At 33.5% G+C, this 23,171-nt stretch overlaps 1 protein-coding gene across 1 annotated transcript in view; it reads left to right on the top strand.

The window, feature by feature from the left end:
• LOC129938804 (mucin-2) overlaps positions 1 to 23,171 on the top strand; it is a 38,826-nt gene that overhangs the window by 12,938 nt on the left and 2,717 nt on the right. The window lies entirely within an intron of this gene.

Below are 23,171 nucleotides of genomic sequence, written 5' to 3'. Positions count from 1 at the left end.
TTTAAATAAGCGAATTGTAGAATTTTGTGTATATAATTTGTCGTTTTACTTTTTTTAGAGCCTTAAACACATCTTAACTTAAAAGTCCAAATATAGTCGGTATTTATTATCCTCATAAATTGAATATAAAATAAGATAGGTGTACCTTGTCTTTTGGAATCCAACCTTTATTCATACAAAAATATACCACTCCCCCAAAAAAAAAAGCAATCAACTGTATTTGTACTAAAATCTACATTTGAAATCAGTTTTAACTGTTTTTTTACGTACTGAAAATATTGAATACAAAAATAAAGAAACCTGGCCCAAAGATGGACCTCTATGGGATGCGTATTTATTTATTTCATTAATCGGGACAAAAATCGAACGAGAAAAGATGACCGGAAATGTGTAATAAAAATTCGTATCCAGTTTCTCAATGTTACTACCACAGAAAACAACTTATGATGGCGACGAAGACCAAATCCCAAAACCAAAGTCTCGACGTAAGATCTCTTCGTTTCCTCTTTTCTCTTTCTTTTGTTTTCAACAACGAACTAACGATACAAACAGAAGTATACGGTCGGGAGACGGGTATGCCGAATGAAGATGACGACAATGAGACGGTCGGGAAAAGAGGCTTAAAACGTTGCGTACAGCACCACAACGCCACTCCGGCTCCAGCTTCAGCTCCGAACTATAAGTAAATCCAACTTCAACTTCCACTGTACGTATATAGTAAATAATATAAAGTGGAAGTGATAGTAAGCAACTTTTTAACGTTCTTCTCAAAGGGTAGGGACGCATTGTATATTTTGGTTTTATCTTCTTCCGCTTCCATCTTGAACCCTTCTCCACGTCGTCGTAGTCGTCGTTGTATTCATTCAGTCGGTCGGTCGATCTGTTGCGTCGCGTCGTCTCCATCATTATATCTTCCAGGCAAGACAGTCAGCTCAGCTAGCTATAAAGCAGAAACATGGCTCCTCTTTCAAGCCTGGTCTTCTTTCTCTTCCGAGATAAATTATATTTTTTCTTTTCTTCTTCTTATGTTGTTTTCTCCTTTTGTCGGTGGATCCTATGCGCGCGCGGTTTATCTTATTTATTGGTCACTACGTGAAATACAGAAGCTGTTTGGTGGGTTCTTGTAGTTTTGTTGATGTTTTTTTTTTTGAACCCAACTAGTTTTGGGTTCTTTATTTTTGTTTGTTATTCCACTGTAGAAGAAGTCCGCCGAAAATACGGCAACTAAATCGAAGACTCTTTGGAAGACTACGACGACGGGCGTGTATCCAATTTTAATTCAACAACTTCTTTCAATTTTCAAGCGCGCGAGGGACATTCATTCAAGATGGGAACGCAAAACCAATTTAAACGTATCCAAGCTTGGGTTTGAGTTAAGATTGAGTTGGATAGGGAGTGGGAGAAGCGGGAAGATAGACCTCTGGGAAACTTAAGGCTTGTATCTTGTGATTGGGATATAAATTGGTTTTGAGCGCGGGACAAGCCTCAGCTATATAGGGACGGCTGTCCACGTTCAGTCCGGTCGACGAGATGCGATGGAGCGGTGGTGGAGTAACATGAAAACGACCATAAGGTCAACTACAAGGCCGTTCTTTTTTCGGTTTTGGCTATATAGCTATACTTAAGAAAACAAAAATAAGAAAAAATGATCAAGCGAGGGAGGAGCACGCAGTGTTGCCATGCAAGATGCGAGAGGAGCCCTTAAAAGCGGTAGCTCCATTTTAGAACACTTAAACATATTTTTTTGTTCGTTTTTTGATAATGTTTTCAAGGAATGGGTGTTATGTCGTTGTCCCGCGCACGCTGATGATGGCTTCTTGCTGCCTGATTTCTTCAGCTTACTTCATTTTTTCTTCTTGGAAAAGGAAATCTGAATTTTTATTGCTGCAACCGTAGTTTTGTTTTTTAATGTTCTTTGAATTAGTTTATTCTTGTTTCAAAAAATAAATATATATATATAAACACATGTATGTTTTGAGTTAAAGAAAGAATTCAAAAGACACATACTTAAAAAGATAAGAAAACGTTAACCAAAAATAAAGAAAGATACTTTTATGTAGGTGAGGTATATAATATATATACATATAGGTACGTGAGATGTTGTAGTAATTTTAAGAATGAAACCATCAACTTTGTTTTTGTATTTTTGTAGTTATTTTAAAAGAAATAAAAAGAAGATACTATACTCGACTTAAATACATACATACATTATGCGTGAGCGCAGATAATTGCAATCTTTGGAATTCTTTAAAAGATTGAGGTCTCGCATTTGGTTTGAATTCCAAAGAAGTCGTTTTTTGATGATGGTTTCGTTTTAACTTCGTTTTGTCTCTTTTGTTGGATTATTTAATTTTTCGAGTTTTATTGATTTCGTGGAACATCTGCTGTTTAAGATGTTAAACACTTAAAGAATGGAGTAAAAATTGCTTTTAGACTGATGTCAAAATATTTTTTGTTTGCGATTTTTGTATGATTTCAATGTTGTGCTATAAACTCACATTGGGCGCCATTAAAACTAAAACTTGAAATGTAATAATTTCAATAATTTTGCAAAGTTTCTAAATATAAATTGGTTTCTAATTTAAGCATTTGCACTAAATTTGTATATAGAACTTTAAAAAAAAGTTGTTGTTGGGCGCCACTTAACAATTAGGGCTGAAACTTAAAGAGTTTGAATGAATTTTCAGACTTTTTTAAACAATATTTGGCTTTTAATTTGTTAAACTATCAGCAAATGGTCCTTTTTGATATTGGGCGTCATTGAAAATTGAGTCCTTAGAATGTCTCAAATTGGGCTTCATTTAACGGGAAAACAGAAATTCGATGCTTCTATTAAAAGTTACTTAATTTAAAGCAAGCTGCTAATTGCACTTAATATTTCTTTTTGATAAAAGCTAAATATGTAATACTTTTAATGAGAAAACTATCACTAAATAGTCTTTTTCCATATTCTTAAAGTCTCATGTTGGGGGCCAGTTTTGCATTTTTTGTTTTGTTTTGAGATTAAGATGAAAATTGAACCTTATGTTGATAATACATTTATGAATTCGGTACTAAAATCATTTCAAATATATCTCAAATTAAGAACCATTTACCGAAATATTTGATGCTTTAAAATTTTGCTCAGAATTTTTTGACATACGGTTTACTACTATGTCATAAAAAAAGACTTGCGATTTTATTTAACTATTCAACTTAAAAAAAAAATAAATTGGGTGGTGCAAAAGTCCGTTGAGAATTAGGGCCTAGTGACTAACAACTCTCAACCATTCCTGTGTGCGAGTACTGTTGTCAGGGATGGACGGGACCTACAGGCCAAGGCTTAAAACCCCATCCCAACTATCAAGTGCCGATTGAAGTCACCAAAACTGGTTCTCCTGCTTAACCCTATCAGTTCGGTCCCGTTCAGACACAGCCCTACTGAACCGAAGGAGCTCTATCCACGGTTCGTCGTCTGTCGTGGTAAATTAGCGGAACTTCCAATCTTCCTGTATCAGATCTATCTAAAAAGAGGAATGCCCTTGGTGGAATGAAGCCGCTTAAGCGTGCACTCTCAAAACACTCGTCGTTCGGATAGAACGATTCGAACATTAAATCGTTGGTCGAAGACATAGCTCTTGCAATGTGACCTCGAACGTCAATTCTGTTGATTCGAGCCCTGTTGTATAGGACCTCATTTTAATATTAATGCAAGTAAGAAGATTCGGCTGTTCGATATAAGCCGGTACAGCGTCGTAAACACTGCTGCTCGAACACCCGAAACTTCTCCATCTGGGAAGGGGCAACGTTGAACCACACCGGACAACCATAAACGATCATCGGCCGTATAAGGGCCATGTAGCAAATTACCTTTACTCTGGGGTCAATCCGACTGTTGTAAAACAGCCGTTTTGTCAGAGCGAAGGCTCCTCTGGCCCTGGTCAGAGCATCATTTACCAGATACCAATGTACTTCACTACACCTTTGCTCGCTAATTGCTGCCCTTGAAGATCAACCATCTTGCGCCAATTCTTGTACGTATCCCTCGTGGCCCTAGCCAACGGAGTCCGGAACAGAAATGTCTCCGACTTCTGCACATTTATTTTCAGTTTCCAGTCATCGCAATATCGCTGAATCTTGTCGAAATCACGCTGCAAGAGAATTTCAATAACCTCAACCTTTCGGGTAGTTCTGTACGCCAATAGATCGTCAGCGTACGCAATTGCCTTTGTAAGACTACCTATCAGATCGCTAGTGTAAATGCTGAAAACAATCGGCGAATTCACCGCTCCCTGTTGAAGACCATTTTAAACAGTCCAACGCTCTAACCATCATGCCATGGGTACTGCAACTCTTCAACTTAATAAAGTTAAAATGAAAGCTCAAATTTCGTTCACCTATGATATTCGACTAATTTATGAAACAAACACTTAAAAGTTTCTTAAATTAAAAAAAATGGTGTTAGGTGTCATTTAAAAGAAAAAGGTATAAATTTATATCTTTCAACGAATTCTCAGACTTTATTCATTTTCATTGGCTACCTTTATATGAAATTTACTCTTATTGCAATTTTTTAATGTAAACCAATGTTCACGTTGGGAGCCATTTAACGAAAAACTGAAAATTCAGCGTTTTATATAAATTTGTTGACTATATTCAATTAATTTTCGTTACTGCTTTTGACTTATACATTTAATGGGGTTTTATTTTTCATTTAGAAAACTCCTTTTCTAAATCCGATTTTTTTACTGTAAACCAGTGTTCACGTTGGGCGCCATTTAACGAAAAACTGAAAATTCAGCGTCTATATACATTTTTTGATTATTTTTAATTAATTTCAATTATTGCTTTTAACTTAAATTTTAATAGTGTTTTATTTTTCTTTTAGAAAAATAAGTCCCACGTTGGGCGCCATTACAAAAATTAATATCTTTTTCTCAGTACAGCTTTTGCTTGGAATTTAATGATGTTTCCTGTTGAAAACCCTTTTCTAAATGCGATTTTTTACTGTTAACCTATGTTCACGTTGTTTCCTCCTGAATACCCTTTTCTCAATGAACTCTTTCCTATTTTTCGTAGCTCAATTGGTACGTATTGATATTTTGCCTGATCTTTAATGCTCCAGACTTAAAATTTAATAGTCACACATAGACTTGTATTTGTCTGGTAAATTACAAAACTTGGATCTTATTCTTCAATTATTATGTACGCATTTCTTTAATGGTACATAAACAAGTGTATAAGTAAAACATTCATGTATGACATTTCAAGGTGTTTTCATCAATATATATATTATACGAACCTTTCAAGTTTCAACATAAATTAAAATAATACTGGTCCAACCATGAAGCCCTCTGGCACTCCATTAACCAACAAATTTCCCATGCAATTTTGTTCTTCTTTCCGGTTTATATTTCCAATAAATACAGGTATTTTTTTTGTTGTTGTTAGTGTTTTTCTTGTGTTGCAGTTAATTGCACATCTTCTTCATGATGTGGCGGGACGGACTTAACATCCGGACCCTCAGGTTAAACATTAAATAGATATAAAATTAACCAAAAATAAAAACAAAAAAGTGTTTTTTTTTTCAACCTCACACAAATTAAATAACCCAAAACCCATTTGATGGAAAGATGAAACTTTAAAAATACAAATATACCCACGAAATATTTTGCAGCTTCTTTTGTTGGTGTTGTTGTTGTTGTTATTTTGTTGGGCCTGGGGCAAGATTCGATAAATCCTCTTTTCAAACCACCTCATTCAGAACAACCACTCATCTGCAGAAATTGTTGTTTTTGTCTTCATTTTTTCATCGAGTGGTCTTCACATTCTACGTCGTCGTCGTCGTCTACGTCTTCGTCTTCTTCATCGTTATAGTCTTTAGGGTGTGTCTTATGCAAGATTTTGCGATTCATGATCTTGACAGAGAGTATTTTCGATGTTGCAAAAATTATAGGGATGCCTTCCACACACACGTTTTCTCGTTGTTCGTAAAAGGTATCCCATTCATCTTTTCTTGCTTGGGTGAATCTTTCGTGCAGATCAAAAAAATATAAAAATAAAAACAAGTGAAGAAGATCATCATCATCCAACCAGATACCTATATAAAAAAAAAAAAAAAACCCGATCGCACACAAGGAACGGAAGTCATTTCGATAATTACTTGTCACCAATTCCAATTCCAATGCCTTCGATCCATGTCTGGGGCCAAAGGAATAGGAATAGGAATTGTGGAATTGCATTTAAGTGGGCGAAAATGTGATGCGTGTCTGGTGATGCTGTCGTTATAGAAATGAAGGAAAATATCTTCTAGAATATACCGAGCGTTAGCGTGTCTAACGATTATATTCCAAAAAGGTCTATAAAATAGTTAGTCTATCTTTTCTTATTGGAAAGAAAGGAAACAATAAAATAAAAAAATAGTTAAACATTTTTGAAAGGAGCAAAATTACTTTTTTATTCATTTGTTTCGATATTTTTTAAGCGTGGGCTTAAGTGGGTAAAAGTATATTAGAAAGGATTTCAAGATATTCAACTTGGCTTAGAGGCTTATGTATAAAATGTGGGTTGCCTTACGTTGCCTGGCTGTATATCTGTTATACTGAGTCTTATGCTTTTTCGACATGGAATTTAATTAAAGTTGGATACCGCTATCTTGATGATTATATTGTCAGCTTAGAATGAAGAGAATTAACTTTAGATTAGATTAAAATATTTTTGAAGAAAATTGCAGAGGCACTCGAAAGTTGGTGAGTCATCTAACACAGCTGTGTTGACAACTGTAATTACATAGATACTTTTTAGAAATTGTTCAGCTCTAGAACGGTTTTGAAAGACTGCACCTAGGGAGATTTTATTTGAGTTTTTTCCTTACATCAATAGTTAACTTAACAACTTTGACGTTTTAAACTGCTTAATATTTTTAGACTTATGCTAAATCAGACACCCCTCCCTCCCCCCTCCGGTCAAATATTTCAATACTGCTTAAATAATTTTATCGCTTAGCTACTTTTTTAACAGTTATCAATCCATAAAATGTTCACTTTCCATCTATAAATGGAGCTCAAGTAAGATAAATATCTTCATACTTCAGAATAACTGTAAAAAAACAATGATTTGACGTCTTACAGACCGACTTATTCGCATTTAATTTACGTTCATTAATAAGAGTTACATCATTTATTCCAAAAAGTAACTAAAAAGATGTTCGTGGTGCAAAAGTTGTCATCTAGCGAAACAAAAGTATAAATCCTTTTGGAAAATAATAAATGTCAATTTAATTTTGACATTTGTTAACTAAACAGACCCAAAATGTTTGTCAACAAGGCCAAAAACTCTTTATGCACTTCGAAATATTTTCCTTTGAAAAAAAGGTGACTAAAAAGATGTTCGTGTCAATTTAATTTTGACATTTGTTAAGTAAACAGACCCAAAATATTTGTCAACAAAGTTTTATACACTTTGAAATATTGTTTTTTTGAAGAAAAAGTGATTAAAAAGATGTTCTGGGTGCAAAAATTGTCATCTAGCAGAGCAAAAGTGTAAATCCTTTTGGAAAATGATAATGTCAATTTAATTTTGACATTTGTTAAGTAAACAGACCCAAAATGCTTGTCAACAAGGCCAAAAACGCTTAATACACTTCGAAATATTTTTGTTTGAAGAAAAAGTGACTAAAAAGATGTTCGTGGTGCAAAAATTGTCATCTATGGAGCAAAAGTATAAATCATTTTGGAAAATGATAAATGTCAATTTAATTTTGACATTTGTTAAGTAAACAGACCCAAAATGTTTGTCAACAAGGCCAAAAACTCTTTATACACTTCGAAATATTTTCCTTTGAAGAAAAAGTGACTAAAAATGTTCGTGGTGCAAAAATTTTCATCTAGCGGAACAAAAGTATAAATCCTTTTGGAAAATGATAAATGTCAATTTAATTTTGACATTTGTTAAGTAAACAGACCCAAAATATTTGTAAACAAGGCTTTATACACTTCGAAATATTGTTTTTTGAAGAAAAAATAATTAAAGAGATGTTCTTGGTGCAAAAATTGTCATCTAGCGGATCAAAAGTATATATCCTTTTGGAAAATGATAAATGTCAATTTAAATGTGACATTTGTTAAATAAACAGACCTAAAATGTTTATAAACAAGGCCAACAACTCTTTATACACTTCGAAATATCGTTGTTTGGAGAAAAAGTGACTAAAAAGATTTTCGTGGTGCAAAAATTTGGAAAATGATAATGTCATTCTGATTTTGACATTTTTTAAGTAAACAGACCCAAAATGCTTGTCAACAAGGTCAAAAACGCTTTGTTCGAAATATTGTTTTTTAAAGAATTCTTTTTGTTAGTATTAAAAAACGTTAAGCAATCTTTTTAAATCAGTTTTAATTTAATCTTTAAAGAAATAAGTTTGTAAAGAAAATAAATTTGTTTATCTCTGTAAGCCATTAAACATTTAGCATATTTCGACGAAAAAATATCCCATAAAAGTGTATTACAAAGAATCCGTCCTTAACTGGAAATGTTTGCTTGTTGCATTCATCAAAAGGACATTGAAACCTTCTTCAGAAAAATTCTATAGGTTCATACTTTGAATAGAATTCCATGGGTCTTCCCATACAACTTTCCTCCCTCCGTCCGTCCGTCGTCGTCATCATCGTTGCGTCGGTCCGTCGTCGTTCTTTCAAAAAGAACATCAGCCAAATACAAAAATCGATAGCCATCATAAAATGCATTCCACAATGACCAGTCATTGGACGTTGGTTCGTATTGGCATTGCACAGCAATCTGACATAAGCTCTCACAACTTCCATCGACCCAAAGATGATGATGACGATGATGACTACAAACTACCAATGCCGATGGTCGACCATCCTGCATTTTTACAAAATTCATTTCATATCTTTGTTGGAAAAAAGGCCGCCATCAGTTTCATAAATATAAAAAATAATATACAAAGAAACTGAACTCACAGGAATTCCAATCCGCTTATACACTGTTGCGTGTGGAATTTGGATTACAAACATTCAACAAAAAAAAAAAACAACCTTCGAACGCTCCACAAGTCTTTGCACAGTTTTTGATGCGATTGTGACTGTACGAACGCGCGAGGGCCAGGGCCAGTTCACTTTACATTACTCGTATTTGTGCAATGATGCGGCTGATGGCCTGGATCTGGGATATAAGGTGAAATTCCAATCCTTGCACTCCTTGCGCGTTTACACGATTAACATTCCTAAAGTTTATAACCCTTTGTGTCTCTTCTTGTCTCGATGAGGACGATGACGACGACGCATCCGTGCTCTGTGCATCAGCCTCCTCAAAGCAAAGGAGCACTTTTTAACGATAAATATCAATGTAACTGCCTGAATTCTTACAAAGAAACACAAACAACAACAAAAAATGGGAACACATTTCGCGAAATTCTTTAACAAAAATGCACAATCAATTTTATTCAAGCGAAGAAGAATGAAATAAAACAACAACAAACAAAAATAAAACATAAATAATAAGAGAAATGCCCCCGCAAGGTATTTGGTATTTTTGTTTTTTAAGGAGTTATATGATCTTGATATCAATCTTTCGGGTTGGAATTTGTATGTTCCTCAATTTTTAATCAATTTCAGGGAGATATGAGGTAGTCAAATGAATTCTTTGTTGATATTGGAAACTTACAAAAAAGTGTTTAAACAAATTATATAAAAAAACCAAAACAATCTGACTATCAAATTTATGTAAAAACAAATTGAACTCTGAAGTGAGACAAAAAATGAGAAGAATTGTTACTTGACGTTATGCAAATGTCAAATTTTGAAGGATTGTCTGTTTCGGTTAGGAATGTGTGTTTAAAGTCATAAGAAAATTGAACTGACATAACTTGAGGCTAAAATTCACATAAAAACGAAGGAGTATAAGTTCCGTTCGCGTACCCTTCTAAAACAGTCCAATTTTACGAAAAAATACGAAATTTAACCAAATCCTGTTCCCGTACTCAATAATTTTGTAGTTTTTCGTAAAAGAGAGCGATCACTAAAAGTAAAATATTTCTCCAACCTACGAATTTTAGCCCAAGAAATTTCTTTGGGCTGATTTTTGAAAAGTGTCAAATTTGATAGAAATGCAAGTAAATTAATAAATTGCTCGCTTTTGCTGTCAGTAATAACATTTTTAAAAAATTTGCAAAGAACAGCAACAAGACAGTAATTTTGTGTGAAAAATTTTTGGTTTTCCCGTTCGCTTACTTTTTTTTTGGTGCGAGAATTTTACCCCCATTCTTTAAAATATCTCTTTTTACGAATTTAAGTGCAAAAAGTACGCGAACGGACCTATAGTTTCACGTCTTTTAAATTCTTACTCTAAAGTGACGTCTGATATCTGTCAAAAAATGTAATTAGAGCAAAATCGAGGGCATATAAATTGTTGGGCTAAGTTTACATAATGCCGTCTGTCATACATTAGACTAACCGAAATTAAAACCAAAGGGCCATTCATTTTTTGTCTTGTTGTCGGAATCACATGTCGTTTAAGTCGTGATCTTTAATGGCAAGGCAAACAGTATTTGTACTATACGTTCAATTGCTGCAAACGACGGATAATCCATAGATTCGGATCATTACAACACTTACACCTGCGGATCAGTCTTATTTTTGACAGAACGTTCATTTTATTCAAATTTCTTTTCAATTTAACCGATTTCTTTCTTAAAAATTAGGCTGGGATGTGACCCACACTGATAACTTCCCATCCCGTCTGTCGATGTGTCTTGCTTAAACGTTTGTAGGGTTGAATTATTCTTAAAAATGTTAAAATTACCAACAATATTTTTCATATCAAGACATAGTTTAGTTTGAAAATTTAGTTTTGCAAAATGGATTTTTAGTCGAAATCAAATTTTTACCAACTTTTGTTAAATTTTCTTTTAAGTTTTTATTTAAAAAAAAAAAAAAATTAATTCTACTTTTCTCAAAATTTTACTTATTGGTGCCAAATATAGTTTTTATAATATAAAAGCAGTTAAAAGCTAATATCTCAAACTTTTGAAAAGATATTTGAGTCGAAAATCAACTTTTACCGACTTTTATTAATTTTTTTGAATAGGTTTTTATTTTTTGTAAAAAAAACTGTGAATTCGATTTTTATCAACATTTTTCAGAATGTTGAAAATAATATTTCTTATAAGTTAAAATTAGTTAGAAGCCATAATCTTAAATTTTTGAAAAGATATTTGAGTCGAAAATCAATTTTTACCAACTTTTATTAATTTTTTTGTTTAGGTTTTTATTTTTTATATAAAAAACTGTGTTAAAAACGTTTTTTTCGTTGCACAAAATTATTTTGGAGATGAAATCATTTTGTATTCGTAAATTGTTCGAGGTGACAAATTTTTTTGACAGTTTTTTTGATTTATAAAAAAAAAGTGTATTGGATTTTTTCCAAAAATATACTGGTTTGGTATCACGTTACAATATATTTAAAATTTAATTCAAGTCTCTATCCTCATTAATTCGTCATTAGGGTAAACCAAAATGTTCACCTTTTTCTTAAACCACCTTATTTGGTAAAAAAAAAAAACACAGACGCAATTTTCTTAAGAGCCCTTTCTGCATCTTTCAGCCTTTTTATCTGTATAACAGAATTTATTTCAAGTCGATATCTCTTCTAGTTATTGAGCTATGCACGACAAAAAAAAACGTCGCAAAAGTACGGACGTGCACACGTACAGACGAACAGATATCTTTCTAAAAATCTTTTATTTCGACTCTAGGGATCTTGAAACGTCAAGAAATGTCAAAATTTTCAATTTGACAAATCGGACCCATTACAATAACTTCCTATGGAAAGTTAATAAAAAAAAATAGGTGGCGCAAAATTTCATTAAGAACTAGGGCCTAGTGACTTAAAACTCTCAACTCAACTCAAGTATTTGTCAACTCCTCGCAAGATGTAGTACCCGTGTTAAAACTTTAGTTAGGCAGGGGTTAAACCCAAAACCTCTTGACCAAACACCACACTTCGTCGGTCGATAATTACAATCAGAATCATCACGCAGTGCGCGATGGCTACGTTTGTAATAACATTAAACAATTTCATAGCGTCATTCGATTGTAGCCATTATCATCAATGGGAAACATTTCAACCTAAATTGACAGGTGAGTTTGACAGATGCCAAATTCCAGAGCACCTAAATTATAACCACAAAAAGAATGACGCTATACAATGATTATTTAGCACGTAAAAAAAGAATCTAAGATTAAAAAGGCGAACCTTTGAAAATGACAAAATTTAACAGTGGTTGGAAAAATGATTTCTTTGGTTCAATAGATTTTTGAAATATTCAACGACGGCTGCTTCCATCGGTTCCTCGAAATAAATCCCCATCGAAATAACTCGAAAGTCGTAAAATGCAAAAAGCAACCTTCGAAAATTGTTAGTTTTGTTTTCAAATCTTAGAGGACTTTTTTTATGAACACAACAGTTTAATAATCACCTTTGCTGGGTTCCGGGCCATAGCGACATTCCAGATAACTGTAAGGCAGATGAACTCGCCGGGAACAGTACAGTGCAGCCCATCCTACCACGTTTGGCGCACACTGGCGTACCAATTGCTATTTGTAAACTGTTGCTAATGAAAGACGGTGGAACAACATCACCGTGTGTCAGGTCCCAAAAACACTAGATTTAAAACGTTCAAGGTGCTTGCTGTCTCTAAACAAATCGCATATAAGCTCGATAATACGTGCCATAACCGGACACTTTGTAATAGAAAAGTACGCGAAGGCGTATTCTCAAATGACTTTTTCAGAAGCTGTATGGACGAGGAAGAGGAGGAAACAGTTCTTCAACTTCTCTGTACACGACCTGCTCTATGTCAAAAATGCAAAAATTACCTAGGAGAATTCTTCTTCAACAATCTAAACGATCTAAATCATATCAAAACTGGTTCCATTGAGCTTAGGAGGAAGCCTCAAGATTCATGTGGTAACACAATGGGCCATTAAACTGTTCTAAGTGTGTCTGTTTCCATCATGGACAGCCACTTTAACCTAACCTAACCTAAGGTGATTTAAGTACAAATTACAATCAATTTTCAGAGCTAGAAGTAACCAACATAAAAATTAATGATTAAATAATTGTTGAGGCTAAAAAATTAACACCATCAAAAGACTTCAACAAAATCTCTAAAATACAATAAAAGTAAAACTTTTAGAAATGAAAAAAAAAATTAAACTGGTGTACCACAAGGAAGTGCTCCAGGGCCAGTACTGATTAAATAAAATAAAACCGTCAGTAAAGAACGATGATCCCATGGTTAAGCTTAAGTTTTACATTTATGCTTTTTCTGAAGACTTCCTAGTAATCCTTGGTATGTCCCCCAAGGTATTTTATAAAAATGTCTTTTAAACAATATTGACGTAAGAGTATCTTTTTTAATCTCAAACAAATATTATGGGAGGATTTCTTAGTTCCTAGTAAACAAGAAGCTTATACTAATCTTACCATAAACATTTTCAATTTAAGAAATAAAATATAAAAAACTAAATTAAAAACAAATTAACAATTAAATATTAATAAAACAATCTTAAAAAAATACCAACCATTAATTAGTTATGCAAAAAAAAGTAGTAAAACAAATAAGTAAACAAATTAAAAATACAAAACAATACTGTTGATAAGTAAAACGTATTAAATTCTTAATCATTGCTAAATTTAAACAAAACCAACATTTTTTTCCAATGAATATAACAAATTTTACTAATTGGTTGCTAAATTTATTTAATTTTAATTTATTCTTTTGTCTTAAGCTCCTGAAATGGGTGTGTATCCACAGCCTTAAAAACAAAAAGTTTTATCTCTTAAAAAATAAAATAAAAATCAACAAATTAACTGTGTTGCTAGTTTTTAACCAGAGGTTTTCTATCGGACCACTTTTTTTTATTATGTCCAATTAAAGATTCGTATTTTTTTCTTTTTGTCGAACATAAACAAAAATCTTAATAAAAAAAACAGTTTTTAATGAATCTCATAGATATTCAAGATACCTACCTACCTTATAGTTGTCCCATAAACCAACAACAATATTTTTATGTATTTTAAATTCAGTTCTTTCAAAGAGTGTAAAACCACGTAAATAATCATCATATTTACATATCAAATCTGAATATATACACAAGCTTCATCACGTTTGTATCTTTAAGATGCGACCTCTGCTACGTATCTTTCACTCATTAAATTCAAATGTGAAAATAATAAAAATTAAAAGGTGAATCTGGTGTCTGATGTGAGTATATAGATACCCCAAGTCTAAGCTCAAGCCCAAACTCAAGCTCGACATCATCATCTTAATCCGACCAACGGCGAAGACGACAGACGCAACGCGATGCGACGCGACGACTTGCTGCCATTGTCGTCGTCGTCGTTGTCGCTATGATAAATCTTGCTCAACTTTTTTGCTCTCATTTTCTTTTTAATCTTGGGTTTTTAATATATTTTTAATTTTTTTATAGGTATTCATTTTCAAATCAAATGAGATAGATAACCCCCCTTCCCCTCCCCCTTAGCTTGTCTTCGCCACCGCATCATTTCAATATATACACGCATTGCCATCAAGCCTGAATCTTAGTCAGAGTCTAAGTCTGAGCATGAGTCTAAGCCTGGCCTGGTCTGAGTCTGGTCTTTGCGCGCCAAGCCAACTATCATCTTTGACTCGCTGCTGACTTAAAGTCTTGAGAGGTGTATCTGCACACGTCCATCGGTAATTCCTTTTTATTTTTCGTTTTTTGTTGTTGTTTTATTTGTATCTGCATAAAGTAAGGTAAGGTAGGGTACGGTTGAACTGAACGTATTCCATTTTTGTGTTGTTGTTGCTTCAAGTTGTATCTTTTGTATGTTCAAAACCTACCTACCTACGTACCTCCTCGTAAATGTACGTAGGTACACATACATATATACGGTCGCACGCGGCATTACGCTAAGACGCTCTGCACAGCACTCAAACTCTCCGAAAAGATTTTATCTGTTTGCTTTTTAAAGCGTAACTTGGTAGCAAACTAGTTTTTTTCAAAGATAGTTTTTTGTTTTGTTTTATTTTTCATTTATCCATTTTTTATATTCACGTTTTTATCTTTTTTTGTTTTTTAGAGTTTTTTAGTTTGTTGGATGTTGTGTTGTAGTTGTTGTTGTATTTTCTTTAACTTATTGCCCATTCATTCATTTAAGAGGTGGTATAGTAAAATAAAACGATAAGTTGTGGGGAGAGGGGAGGCTGGGATGAGAGGATCGTTTCAAGATTTGAAGAGGCTTATAGGCCTCTCCATAACTTTATACCAACCTATATAGTGATAAAGTGGTGCAGTGCAGCGAGGAATTGACTGTTTTACGAGAATGTATCTATGAAGATACCTTTATAGATACGTTTGTATCTTTATGATGAAAATTTAGGTATGGAGTGAAGAAAATGTACAAAATTACAATTATTTCGAATATGAATCACAGAAAACACCCACTCTACTTATATGCACATCACATAGTACGAGTAGGTATATAAACGATGATAAAGAAGAAGTAGAAGAGACGAACGAAGAGAGAGAGAGAGAGATTTTTTTGTATGTTGTTTCTGTTGTTTTATGATTTGTTAATGTTTTTTTTTGTTTTGTTTTATAGCGAGTATCTTTTGAAATTGGTGCAGTTTTTTTTTAATTTTTTTTTTTTATGAGAGAAAGGGAGATTGGTTTTATGATGATTCTGGAACATGGCTTTGATTGGGGTTATTTAATTTAGTTACTGGGATGTTGAATGACTTCTTGATGATGAGACTATGTATAGAACGTATAGAAACTATACACACAAATATGGAAAAGAAGAAGATTGATTTTATGATTGAGTGGGTGTTGTTTTGAATAATGATATTTTTGAACCAATTTGTAGATGTTTTTTAGTGTTTTGTGTTTTTTTGAACTCAATAGTTGAACTTTTTTTCGGTTAATTTGATGCGGTTGTCATATGGAAGTGTAGGAAGAAATATTTAAATTAGAACGTTTTCAAATGCGAAACGCTTTTCTAAATGTCAAATGTTTTAAATAAGCTTTACTTTGGCAAACATAAAGTATATATATATACATATATATGTTGTCCGGCTGCAAATACAGCAGCGCTTCAACTCCTCCTGGAGCATTAGGGCAGAAACAAGATCCTTCCACCTATCCCGATTCACTGCAATTAACCTCAGCTGTAGACACGATTGAATACATTGAGACCGAGCCTCCTTCAAAACTGATGACCTCCAAGTTGTCTTTGGTCTTCCAACGCGTCTATTACACTGGAGATTCCATTGGACTGATTGTTTTGCTATATTGTCGTCCGGTTTCCTCAGTGTATGGCCTATCCAACGCCATTTCCGTTGCATATGTCTGCGTCCAATTTTTTCTGTCCGGTCCTATTCCAAAGCTCAACGTTAGAAATGGTTTGCCGCCACCATTTCTATTCTTCAGAATAGAGCGCAGAAAACGGTTAACGAAAGCTTGTAGTCTGCTAGAGATGTTGGCAGAGCATTTGCATTGGATTGGACGTTGGATTCGAAGAGTTTCAATTGCAAAAATACTCGATCTAATCAGATTATAATAAAATATTAGAGTCAAATTTCCGAAAATCGATACCTAAAAACCCGAAATTCCAAAACTTAGAAAACAAAATCCCAAAATGGTATATTTCACCCTTTTAGATTATGACCCGTATTTATAAGGAAAACATAGTTAAAATTAGTATTTCAGCTCCCGTGTTAGAAAAACTTCACCATGGAATAAGAATTTTCCAAACTCAAACTTAAATAAGTTGCCTTGAGTCTATTTGAGTCCGGAATATTTGTATTCCGTTGTGTAGTTTTCCTAAACACGGGATCTGAAATTATTAATTTAAACTGTGTTTTCCTTATATATACGAGTATATATTATATTTAAAGTAGAACATTCTTGCAATAAAATTTCGGGATTTTGATTCTTTTTTTAGATTTTGGCATTTTAAAGATTCTGATTTTAAGAAATTTTGAGTTTTTGGTTAATGTCCTTTCGGGATTTTGGAGTTTCTCAAGCTAAAACTTTTGGTTTAAAGCTTCGGGATTTGGACTTTTGGGATTTTGAATATTCAGTGCTTTGGATTTTTGCGACTTTGCCTTTTTGCATTTTTGAATTCTGATCTTTCTTTCACTATTTAAGGGTATTCTGGATCTGCAGTATTACGGATATCAATTTTCAGAAAGTCGCTATAAAATGATAAATTTGGTTAAATTTTTGCTATAAAAATGATGGGATTTTCAAGATTTTGATCTTTAGAAATTTTGAGTTTTGAAATAATGGATTTTGTAGAGAAGATTTTGAAGTTTGTGAATTTCGATTTTCAAAATTCTGATTTAAGATGAAAAAAACATCACAAAATTTTGATATAAAGTTTGAATTGTTTGCACTTTGAATTACGATCTTTCTGAATTTTTGACTTTTCGGGATAAGGAGTTTTTGGATATCAATTTTTGGAATTGTGGTGTATAATAAGAAATTTGTACAGATTTTTGCAAGTTTTGGAATTTTGAGTTTAATCGATTTGGGATATTCGAAATTTTGAGTTTTTAGAGGATTTTTGATTTTTAGAATTACATATAGAAGGCAACCTGTAGGTGCGGCTGTAGTGCGCCGTTTTGATACCAAAAACTCATTTGACCTGTGATAAAAAGGGAAAGATCTATAGAGAAGCTTCAAAGCGATTATGTTAGAGCCATTTTGTCGCATTGAGAAAAAAGATTAGGTCTCTTTGTCTCAGATAGCTCATCAAGTTTGTGAAAGAATGCTTTTTTAAAGCATTTCATTCTAATGTTTGCCAAAGCAGGACATTTGCAGAGGAAATGGATTATCGTTTCACTTTCTCTTTGGTCACTACAACTGCGGCAAAAGGTGTTGTAAGAGATACCCAACTTCTCTGCATGAACTCCTATAGGCCAATGTCCGGTACAAACCGCAACAATCCTGGCTATGTCTTGCCTTGGCCGCATAGGAAATCGTTTGTACGAGTTTTATTATAGGTGGGCCACATCTTCCTTATATAATGCAGTTGGATATATTGCTCCACCTTCGGTTTTTGGGTTGGGTGGGTTTTCTAGATGCTGAATTTCTGTCTGCCTGTCTATTTAACTAGATTAATAGGTTAATAAAAAAGACTTTTAGATGTAAGACGAACCTTGTCACTGTATTTCAAACAATCTTACTTCAAATCTTAATAGCACTCTCGTCCCTTCTTTCCAAGGCCATGGAAACGCTGAATAATTATCAGCTTAAGAAATATTTTGAAGAACGAAAGCTTCTTAATGTCCAGCAGTATGGCTTTCGTAGCAATAGGTCCACTGGTGAGTGGTGATCTCATGGTTTATCTCAGTCAAACAAATCTTAACATCATTTTGGAGAAAGTAAGATTATTGTACTTGATATTTCTAAAGCAATTGATAGAGTTCGGCACCAAGCTCTCTCATGGAAAATGCGTGCTTTTGGTATTGATGAATCTCTTCTTCGTTGTATTAGAAATTACCTTTCTAAACGTTCAATACAAGTTGTATTAGATGGTTTCAACTCTGAAATTCATTAAATAAATGCTGGTGTTCCCCAGGGCTCCGTTTTGTCTCCGACTCTCTTCCTTATATTCATTATTGATCTTTTGTCTGCCACTTCTAATCCATTAAACTGTTCTGACGACGACAGTACCCTCAACGTTTCATATTCGTTTCTAGATTCACATCCTTGTCCTTCGGATGTTGAACTTCAACGGCACCGTATGATAAGCTCATTAAATTCTAATCTTAACAAAATTAAGTTCACACCCGATGAACATATTTATTACATCTTTAGAGGAAGTAAAACTAAAGTCAACTAAATTATAGTGATTTATTCTAAGGTGTCTCTAAATTAAGAAAGAGGTTCTTTGTTAAGCATACAATCTCTCAATCCACATAAATGTCGAAAGTTTCAAACAAAAACGAAGCATTTTAGTTTCAACCCATTACACCTTTCGTTTGATCTTCGAAAGAAAATCAATTTTAATGACATATTTGTCATTTGCTCATCTAGGGCACGTGACAAAACAACAAAAGACCACCAACATAGATCAAATATAAACGATCCGCCACGGTTATGACAAGAGTTGTGTTGCTTGACGACCGCCGTGAATCAGTCACAAGTCGGATAGATATGGATGAGACAAATCGAATTGACTAATTGGATAAGCCTCAATATATTACAGTCCCTAAGGGCCCAATTATTTTGTCTTGCATTCACGCTGATGACTTTATTTTTCCTAAATTGGTAATACGCTTATTTATCTAGTATGTAAGATCTTCAGATGATGATTGTTTGTCATCTTTTTCTATTGAAAACCTTAGATGAAAAACAATGTTTTCATTCTCGCCTTTTATAGATAACAACAAATACTGACAAAGTAATGCTTAAGACGGGCGGCTGTAAAAAAGAATTGTTTTGAAAAATTACCTGGAAATAGAAATTCAACTCAATGAAGTTGTTATTATTTTAATAAGATACAAAAACAAATGGTGTTATTTTTATTGTGAATAAATTATTGGGATTTGTTTGCTCTATTAAGTGAAAAAGGAAGTTGAATATGCGTTATCTAGAAGACTTTAGAAGCCTCCACTTCATGCTTTGAATTTCTTCTAAGGAAATACTAAGTTTATGAATACTGACTTTCCTTATTTGTATTTTACTCTAAAATATGTTTCTTGAATTAAAAGCCTCGAATTGAATACTTATGTCAGAAGCAAACAAAAATCTTCCACTTGTTCGTCAATTCAGTTTTAGATAACTCTTCTAGATTCCCAATTCCTTAAATGCTTACATTTTGCTTTTTATCGTCTCTATGACAGTTTGACGTTTCAAAATGTTAAATCTTTTGACATTCGCTGTCAAAATTGAAGGAAGGAATCATTTGCGTTCAGTTTAAGCTTTTTCCACAATTTGCTGGGTATCATTTCGGCAAAAACTTCTTTCAAAAAACACACGGTTTAGGCTGCACTAAATTAACTTTGGAAATAAATTTTTTTTATTAGTGCATAGCAACTGATTTCTTTCTACGGAGTAATGTCACTGGGGGCGAATTTCCATTGCCACAGCACGAATTTCCTTCTGATTTTTTGTTTTCATTTAGGTAGGGGTCTCAATAGGGAGGCTAGGAAACACCTTTAAGTCATAGAAAAAAATATTTTCTTTTTTGGACTTCACCCTTTTTTTGTATTTCATTTTTTCAGCCTAAAACAAGTTTTTTTGAATTGATAACACGGCGGCGTACTAACAGTAATTGGCCATGCTGCACCCCCCCCCTCGAACCCCCCTGCTTAGATTAACTATAGGATTTGGGGTGAATGTGAGTTTGGGTATATGCAAAGTACTTTTTGAGCACTAAAATCAAAGAAATCCCCAAAAAATAAAATGCAAGTATGGCAACACTGAACAAACAACATGGAAGAAATGTCAAAAGTGACCTTTGAAAATTAATTTAAAATAGAAATAAATGCTTTCTCGATCTAAAATTTCTATTGTTATTATTTATTTGCACATATCTATCAAATAAAAAAAAACGTGAGTCGAAATTCGTGCTGCGATAATGGAAAGTTGAGCTGTCACTGGCTTTCTGTCAAAATTCGTTTGAGCTTAAAAATGCTGTCAGTGTCAAAATATATGATTTAAAAAGAGTCCACTAGGTGGCCTTTCGTGTAATGAATCACTTGTATATGTTAATTGTTGTAAAGAAAAATATTTGTTTAATGTTATTTTTAAAAGTTATATTTTATTTCAATTTATTAGAAAGGGAAAACACATTTGTTTTTCTTTTAGTGACGTATTGTACAATTTTATTTGTCCAACAATATTTACATTGTATACAATTACAATTATTTTTGTCATTTGTTGCATAAAAACACGCTAATGTTTGTTTTATAGCACAAGTCTATTAATAAATAAACATTCGTTTTAAATACATATTATTTAGACCTTTTTCATTTATTATTTTATTAATATAAAAACACTTTTATTTACATAAAATGTGTTTGAACAGTTGAAATCTATTTTGTTGTTATTTAATTAATTCATTGCGCAAAATGAATAAAAACGAGATGCTTATAAACAAGTACAAAGTATAGGAACATCTTTGGCGCCAAAGTAAACCTTAGATATTATTGATTGGAAGAATATTTAAATTTATAGGCTGTGAATTTCACCGCTTTCAAACTTGAAAGAGTTTTTGACAAAAGTGTTGAAGTGATTTTTGTGAAAAAGAAAGAACAACATATGAGGTTTAAATTTGAAAAGTCCGTCAATCTGTCACTTTTGAAGCTGTCATCTTTTGGTATTTGACAAGAAAATTTCACCATTGCTTGTAATTTAAGAATTTGACACTTTTATTGAAGTTTACCAGAAAGATAAGGTCCATAGCAGCGTTTCACAGTCGACTTAAGACCTTAAATATGGAATTAGGGAAATTATAAAGTTTCAAGCAAAATTGTTAAAGTAGTTTTTGCGAAAAAGAAAGAACAAAATTAGAAGTGTTCATTTGAAAAGCCCGCCATTTGATCAACTGTCACTTTTGAAGCTGTCATCTTTTGGTATTTGGCAAGAGAATTTTACCATTGCTTGTAATTTAAGAATTTGAGACTTTTATTTAAGTTTACAAGAAAGATAAGGTGAATGGCAGCGTTTCACAGTCGACTTAAGACCTTAAATATGGAATTCGGGAAATTATAGAGTTTCAAACAAAATTGTTAAAGTAGTTTTTGCGAAAAAGAAAGAACAAAATGAGAAATCTCCATTTGAAAAACCCGCCATTTGATCAACTGTCACTTTTGAAGCTGTCATCTGTTGGCATTTGACAAGAGAATTTGACCATTGCTTGTAATTTAAGAATTTGAGAATTTTATTGAAGTTTACCAGAAAGATAAGGTCCATGGCAGCGTTTCACAGTCGCCTTAAGACCTTAAATATGGAATTCGGGAAATTGTAGAGGACATACAGCCATACTGCGCGGCAATCGGTGCCGTGGCTACCATTTCACAGATTCCATTATTTTTGTACATTCCTCTTTTAAATTAAATCAACATCCATTGATGTCTCTTAAGAAGTACCATTTTTTTAAATATAAAAATGAAACCTCTTGTCGGAAACCCCTCTATTTCGTCCAAATATCACACTTCATTCCTGCCTTAATCAATCAAAAAACGTTTGTTATTTCAATTTTACGTTATTTGCATACGAAAATGCAACATTGAAAACAAACTATAAGCCAAAGAACTATTAACAATTCAGACCTGCAGCGTCTTAACACCCACGCTGGAATTTTTAATTACAATATCCATTATCAAATTACTTTATAGTTTCGTATAGACTAAAGAACTAGGATTGAGGGTGAAAACATCGCGGTGACGACGCACCTAAGAAGGCAAAACCACCATCTTCTTCTTTATTGAATGTCAAGCCACTTCCTTGTTTGAAAAATTTTATATCACAAATCTATCCACCAAATACGGGTTAGTTAGTATAAAATGCAAAATGCTTTCTGTCATTCAAACGGAATTCATTTGTTGCATAATGGAAATAGTTGGATCAAGTTCCTACTCCCTTTCCGCGTCCCGTGGCCGTGGGCATAGTCAATTGACAGAATGTGAGACACGGGGGACCCACAACTCTTTGACTATATGGCTTGGTCATGTTTATGTTCGAGTTTTTATTGAAATATAAAAAACAAAATTATTATTCATCATCAACCCTCCACCGTCGTCGTTGGTGCTCACGGTGCCCAGTCATTCATAAGCCGAAGTGGTGGGTTTTGATATGAGGGAGCATTTACAATGTAAGCACGAAATGCCTCCAATCACCATCAACAACAACAACAAAAACCTTCTTCCGTTTTTGGCCATGACTTAATAATCGTTACCGACGACATGTTCCGCTCATGAATGAACTTATCTCATGACGGACAGCAGCGACCGCGATCAACGAGCTGTATAAATAAAAGTTGTTGGTCCGCCCCCCGGCCGGCGGCGGTAACGACGACGACAGCTATGATGGTTAATATTTGCATTTTTGTATTAAAGCATTGCAGTGCATTGTCAATGCATACTTTTCGGACACTTCCGGTTCTGAATTGAA

The sequence above is a fragment of the Eupeodes corollae genome, chromosome 1 (assembly GCF_945859685.1).
Source record: "Eupeodes corollae chromosome 1, idEupCoro1.1, whole genome shotgun sequence".
Classification (NCBI taxonomy): domain Eukaryota; kingdom Metazoa; phylum Arthropoda; class Insecta; order Diptera; family Syrphidae; genus Eupeodes; species Eupeodes corollae.
The sequence above is the reverse complement of the archived record's forward strand: the minus strand, read 5'-3'. Positions and strand labels throughout refer to the sequence as shown.